We start from the raw sequence: 7,513 nt of genomic DNA on the forward strand, positions 1-7,513 counted from the left end.
AAACCAACTGGATCGGCCGCTCTTGAACCGATCTTCACTTCTTGTTCAGAACATGTAACTTTATGAGCTGATTTAAATCAGTTGATCACTCCATTAACGCACTTCGTTCCCAACTAATCTTCATCATATCGGCAGGGCTTCAATATTTCAAACCTGCTCTCCTTTGACCCAGCATCAATGGGTCTGAATGCACCGAATGCAGAAATGCAGCCACAACAGCAGCCGATTACAATTACAAATCAGCTTCAAAATATCAAGGACCTGCTCTCTGCTCCAATTACTGCTCTAGTTGGTGATTCCAGTGAAATAAAGAACATCTTCGAGCAAATAGAATCCCAACTCCCAGAGCCATTGCAAATCAAGCTCTGGCCAGCCAGCAATCTTCCATTCTTCCGGGTAGAAGTGAATAGAGCACAACAAAGAATAGAAGCACGTCGTTCTCAAGTCTCTCTGAAAGCTGACATTGCTCAAAAGTGCAAGGCCCTCAACCAGAAGAAGGCAACTCTAGATACCAAAGCTGACGTGTCTGCCAACATGAACCAACTCGACCTCCTGAAGAAAGAATAGGCAGAACTCGAAGAAAAGGTTCGCACCAGCAAGAAACTTATCCAGGTCGAGGAAGCTTCTATTGCAAATTCCAAACAAGAATCCCAGGAAATAGCCGAGCAGATACAAGCAGAGTTTGCAGAGATAAGCACCTTGAGTCGGCAGATAGTAACAGGCGATGACAAGGATGATGAAGCAATCATAGCACGAGCAGACGCCGTCCGCACGGAAGCCATCCATGCCATAGAAGAATTCCTGAACTAATAGATAGGCTCAAGAAACATTTAGTATTGACTGTTAACCTGGAACTTGTAACTGTTTAAAACATCTTAAATCGATGGTCACACATCAGCTATCTCGCTTCTCATATATTATCTCTTTTTTTACTAGCCAACTCAACGTGTTGGCCTCTAATGATTTTTTTTAACTGGCCAACTCAACGTGTTGCCTCTGATAATTTTTTTTACTGGCCAACTCAACGTGTTGGCCTTTCATCATTTTTTTTACTGGCCAACTCAACGTGTTGGCCTATCACACTGCAGCCAGATGGATCTAATCGGCTCTTGTTAGTCGCCTTCCCACATGCTCGGAAAATATCTCTTGAGGTGTTGTCCATTAACCGCCACAGGGAACTTGACACCATCAAACTCTTCAAGCATGTAGGCATTTCCAGGCAAAACCTGATCAATCTTGTACGGCCCGTGCCAAGTTGGAGACCACTTGCCATATTTTCTATCTTTGGTTCCCAATGGTAACACTGCCTCCCAAACTAAATCTCCAACCTGGAATTCTTTCGGCCTGACCTTCTTGTTATATGCACGAGCAACTTTAGCCTTATTTTCCTTAATCTTCTCCAGCGACCAAAGTCTTAGCTCTGTAAGATCCTCCACATTATCGCTCATCAAGGCTGCATACTGTTCAGCCGATAGATCATTCTGAAACTCAACACGTCTCGATCCGGCCGTACTCTCCCATGGTAACACAGCATCTTGGCCGTAGACCAAATGGTATGGTGACGTCTTGATGGATCCGTGACACAAAATACGATATGCCCACAACGCCTCTGACAACACCTCGTGCCAGCGCCTAGGATATTCATCGATCTTTCTTTTGATCAGCTTGATCAGGCTCTGGTTGGATGCTTCAGCTTGTCCATTAGCCTGGGCATAATATGGAGATGATCTGATCAGCTTGAACCCCGTGTCATCGGCAAACTTTCTGAATTCCTCCGATATAAAGACCGATCCTCCATCGGTCGTAATGGTCTGAGGGATCCCAAACCTATGAATGATATGCTCTTTAACGAAATTGATCACATCTTTCGATGCCACCGACCTCATGGGTACCGCTTCCACCCATTTTGTGAAATAATCCGTGACAGCTAACACCCATTAGTGATCTTTGCTAGATGGCGGATTAATCTGGCCAATCATGTCCATAGCCCAATCCCTGAACGGCCGCGACTTAATAATAGGGTTAATTACTGATGCCGACACTATCTAACTCTTGCCGAACCTCTGACATGCCTGACATCCCTTGTAATATTTGAAGCAATCTTCGAGCATGGTAGGCCAGTAATATCCTGATCGCCTAATCAGCCATTTCATCTTATGAGCCGATTGATGAGTACCACAGGCTCCTTCATGAACCTCGTGCAAGAGCCGATTCGACTCCGAAAGCCCCAAACATTTAAGCAACAGTCCTTCCAAAGTTCTGTAGAACATATCGTTCCCTATCAGAACATACTTCATAGCTTTGAGTCTTATCCTTCTGGGTGCCCCCCGAGCCGAATCCTTCAAATAATTGAAGATATCAGCTCTCCAATCTCCAGGTTCCAGAAACTGAACCTCTACGTCGACTCCATCGGCTGTTTCCTTGTATCCAGAAGCCATCTGTGCCAAATCATTGGCTTCACTGTTCAAAGTCCTCCATATCCAGTGGAAATTAAAGTACCTTGTTGTGGGATTTCTTGGGTACCCACAGCCGGGTGGCGGAACGCACCCGCCTATTCCCAGAGAGGGAGTACTCGGGGAACTACTAGGCGATTGGGCTAATCTAGCACTGAGACAAGCACACAAGAACACACGATCTAGAGTGGTTCGGGCCACCAGGGCGTAATACCCTACATCCACTGGGAGAGGTATTGATCTTGGTTGTGTATGAATCTATCCTCTACCGGGTCTTGGCTTTCACCCAGCCTGAGTTTTCTTCTAGCGGACGCCCCCCTTTTATAGACCAAGGGGTGCGGATACATAGGACTTTGAGGCCCCGACAGGTGGGCTCAACGTGACTGTGTAGCATACTGCGTAGAGTACTTAAATGGCTACAGTGGTTGCGAATCTTTCCTCCAATATGCTTCCATGCCCTGCTGACCCTCTGACGAAGGGAGGTCTTCTCTTGTCCCGTCAGTAAGGTGCCCGTTGGGGGAACGTAGCTTGCGGCGTGACCTGTTGAGGCTATTATGTAGGTGTCATAATGGGTGAGGCCGAGCCATCGTATCCATCTATTATGGCAGACTGACAGGCGCGGCGTGGACGACGCCAGCAGCTCCACTATGCATCTTGGTAATACGCGATCAATAGTGCTCCCTGGTCAAAGAATCGCCTCGGCTTCTGCTACATCAATGCAGACGTCCTCCTACTACAATGAATGCAGTGGTAGGTGAGCCTTAATATGGAGACCAAGCGGCCTTATATACGTGTCTGTGCTTGCAGACACGTGGCGGCTCCGGACCACCCCGAGGCGGGGTGTCGATTCCTTCCTTTGGTGAGGGGTCCGGTTACTATACAGGGGGTCCGAGAGCCCATGGGGGGTCCGGGATTTCGCAGGGATCCGGACCTCCACGGGAGGTTCGGAGCCTCCGGCTGTTCGGGCTGAGCGCCTGCTTCTTCCGGAACACGTGGTGCTCCCGGGCCTTTCCCAACCAGGGGACAGGTCCGGGACCGTTGTCGCGTGAACAGGGCTCCGGACCGCAGGGGTCCGGTTGCTGGACGTAGTTAAGGATAACAACAAGGCTCTTCTTTCCTAGACATAGCAAGAGGGGGTACCCCAGTCCTGGGGTACCGACAGTGGCCCCCGGGCCCACCTCGGGAGAGGCACGAACCCGCGGGTGGGGCCTACTATCGTGATGTGTTTCCACGCAAACTTGATTGCGTCGGTGTGCTCATGCAAAGAGCGGGTGCTCCGGACCCCTGAGGCCGGAACACCGGTTGCCTGGTTCAGGTTCTAGAGCGCTCTCCACAGGGCGACGAAGGTGTAGGCTTAGGGTGCGGAACCAAGCTAAGCGGCTACACAGACCTCAGATCGCTCAGGGAGCAAGCACCACTTCCCGGACCCGGCTCTTGGCGACTGTAGCGAGCGGTCTCCGCCAAAGCGGGCGACCTGAGTGGTCTTGAGATGGCCGTGGCGAGCGGTCTCCACTGGAGCGGGCCACCGGAGTGGACTTGAGTCGACCGTGGCGAGCGGTCTCCGCCAGAGCGGGCCACCGGAGTGGACTTGAGTCGACCGTAGCGAGCTGGTCTCCGCCGGAGCGGGCCACCGGAGTGGACTTGAGTCGACCGTGGCGAGTGGTCTCCGCCGGAGCGGGCCACCGGAGTGGACTTGAGTCGACCGTGGCGAGCGGTCTCCGCCGGAGCGGGCCACCGGAGTGGACTTGAGTCGACCGTGGCGAGCGGTCTCCGCCGGAGCGGGCCACCGGAGTGGACTTGAGTTATTGCTGATGAACCGATGAAATATGTCACCGGACCTCATAGTAAGGTGCAAGAAACCAAGCCTTACACTAGAAGGGAGCCCGGGACCTCTAAAGACAGCAGTTTCGGATACTAGAGTACCTGTAACAGGGTAGTGAAGTACGTAAACTTAGGGTATATTACCAGGCTAAGCTACGCGGAGCTTCTCTACCCCAGGATACGAGTACCACTTCTCCAGAGCAGGTCCTTAGGGGTCCGGACTGCCTTCCAGCTAGAAGGGGTGTTCTCACCTGACCACAAGCCAGCAACTTAACTTGGATCGCTAGCAACAAAAGAAAAGACTATGTTTGGGAGAAAGAGATGGTTAACCAAGAAATAGCCAACCAAAATGAATGAATGTAATCAGGGTGGAGTCGAGATAAGACTAAGAAAATAAATCTCCTTTATTATTGTGGTTATCATGGTATACATCAGAGGTCGGGATTACGAGGTCGGACCTCTACCGCTCCGGACCACTTTTTGCCTGTTTGTGCAGTAGAACCAGAGATCGGGTTTACAAGGCCGGACCTTGACCGCTCTGGACCACACGTAGGTGCCACATTATTACAAAGGAGGAACTCTCTTAGTCTTATCTAGGGGTAACCTATAGCTGCCTTCTATACAACATGTTCTTCTCCGATTGGAAGTGGTACGGCCACTCCTGAATTCTTCATGGTCGTCGGAGGTGAAGGCGCCCTGGATGTGCCTGAACTGCATCATCCAGCATCACCTCGGGAGCTCGGGGGGCCACTCCTTGCCTAAGAGCTGTCATATGCTTAGGTAGCATGAGACAAATTCTTTGGCTTTGAATGGGAGAGGCCCCTAGCCGTCGTCGTCTTACTACCGGAGGCCAGCCCGCCTGCCGCTCGCAGCGGCAGAAACTGGTTTTCCACCCTGGCGCAGCAGGAGAATGGGTGCTCGTATGGACGAGCACGGAGCGTGGAGAAGGGCGGTCATTCGCCGGCTTGTCCTTGGTGCTAGCGCTAGGGGCCCCCGCACCTGGTGGCAGGGTCCTGTCTGCAGCAGCACCAAGAACCTCAGGTGGTGCCGGAGACGACACGATGACACGGTCAACTTCCTCCGGGATGGCCGTCGGCTCCAGGCTCCATGTTGAGAGAAAGCCTTGAGCCGACGCCATGCCACCACAGAGGAAGCGTGGCCGTTGCTTGAGAGAAAACCTTGAGCCGACGTAGGGGCGGCAGCGCCCAGCGGCACCTCCGCTGTGCATTGCCGCGCCGGCTCTGAGGTGTCGCAGTGGCGACGCACAACAAACGCCGCAGCCGTGCGCAGCCGCACCGTGGGCGTTGGCGCCCCAGTGCCACGGCATGTGGCGTGGGTGACGCCCTGCCTTCCTTCATCTTCTCGTTCGCCGTTGCAGAGGATGAACACAGCCCCAGAAGCCTGAAGATCCAGCCAGCGCCTGACCTCCCCACGGACGGTGTCAAATGTTGTGGGATTTCTAAGGTACCCACAGCCGGGGGTCCGGGATTCCGCGGGGATCCGGACCTCCACGGGAGGTCCGGAGCCTCTAGCTGTTCGGGCTGAGCGCCTGCTTCTTCCGGAACACGTGGTGCTCCCGGACCTTTCCCAACCAGGGGACGGGTCCGGGACCGTTGTCGGGTGAACAGGGCTCCAGACCGCAGGGGTCCGGCTGCTGGACGTAGTTAAGGATAACTACAAGGCTCTTCTTGCCTAGACACAGCAAGAGGGGGTACCCCAGTCCTGGGGTACCGACATACCTGGATTGTGACATCAACTCACGGCATTGCATCCATATCGGAAAAAGAGCCTCGCTCTCACATTTATATTCTTCCGTGAGCTGAGAAATCACAAGCTTCGAATCCCCAAATATTTCCACTGCTTCTGCACCAGCTTCCAAGAGTAATTCCATTCCCTTGCGAACGGCTTCATACTCTACTAAATTATTGGTGCATGGAGTAGCCATTCTGATGGAAAAAGAATATGTCGCCCCACGAGGCGATACCAACAGAATTCCTACGCCGCACCCATCATCACAAGCCGATCCGTCAAAGAACATGGCCCAGGCACGTACGAAAAGTGCAGATACGTCAGTGTTGACCCTGTCTGCAATGAGATCCGCCAGTGCCTGCCCCTTGACTGCCTTTGCAGGTTGATATCGGATATCAAATTCTGACAATGTAAACATCTACTTTCCCAGTCGGCCTTTCAGAATAGGAGCCGACAGTATATTCTTGGTGACATCCGATTTACATATGACAATTGTTTCCGCCGAGAGAAAAATATGTCGAAGCTTTGTACATGTGAAGAATAAACAAATGCAAAGCTTTTTGATCTCAGGATACCTGGTCTCGGCGTCCAACATGCACCAGCTGAGGTAGAAGACAACCCTCTCCTGGTCGTCATGCTTCTGTATCAGAACCGAGGTGATTGAAGTGTCGCCCACGGACAAGTACACGTAGAAGGGCCTGTCCTGACGAGGCGGAACCAATACTGGAGGCTTCGACAAATATTCCTTGATTTCGTCGAAAGCTTGCTGCTGCTCTACCCCCCAGCGAAATTCATCATCGGACTTGATCTTCACCAGACCCATGAATGGCTCGATACGCCCAGACAGATTGGATATAAATCGTCTGACAAAGTTGATTTTGCCGATGAGTTTCTGTAGTTCCTTCTTCGTAGTAGGCGGTTTCATTGTTTTTACTGCTTCCTGACTCTTCAAGCCGATCTCGATTCCCCGCTCATGCACCAGGAATCCTAAGAACTGACTGGCTGACACGCCAAAGGCACATTTCTTTGGGTTCATTTTGATCCCAAACTTCCGAGTTCGCTCCAAAACCTTACGCAAATCTTCCAAATGCCCCCCAGCTGACATGGACTTGACCACGACGTCGTCAATGTAGATTTCTACTAGCTTGCCGATGAGATAATGAAAAATGTAATTCATGGCGCGTTGATACGTTGCACCGGCATTCTTCAACCCAAAGGTCATAACCAAGTACTCGAACAAGCCGACCGCGCCTGGTACTCTGAACGCGGTCTTGCTTATGTCCTCTAGAGCCATGAAGATTTGGTTGTAGCCAGCATTACCATCCATGAATCTCAGCATTTTGTGACCAGCAGCGGTGTTGATCAACATTTCTGCTATGGGCATCGGATATTCGTCCTTTGGCATTGCTCTATTGAGGTATCTGAAATCCACGCAGACTCTCCATCGGCCATCCTTCTTCTGTACGGGGACCACACTAGAGATCCATTCT

The sequence above is a fragment of the Panicum virgatum genome, chromosome 7K (genome assembly GCF_016808335.1).
Source record: "Panicum virgatum strain AP13 chromosome 7K, P.virgatum_v5, whole genome shotgun sequence".
In the NCBI taxonomy this organism is placed as follows: domain Eukaryota; kingdom Viridiplantae; phylum Streptophyta; class Magnoliopsida; order Poales; family Poaceae; genus Panicum; species Panicum virgatum.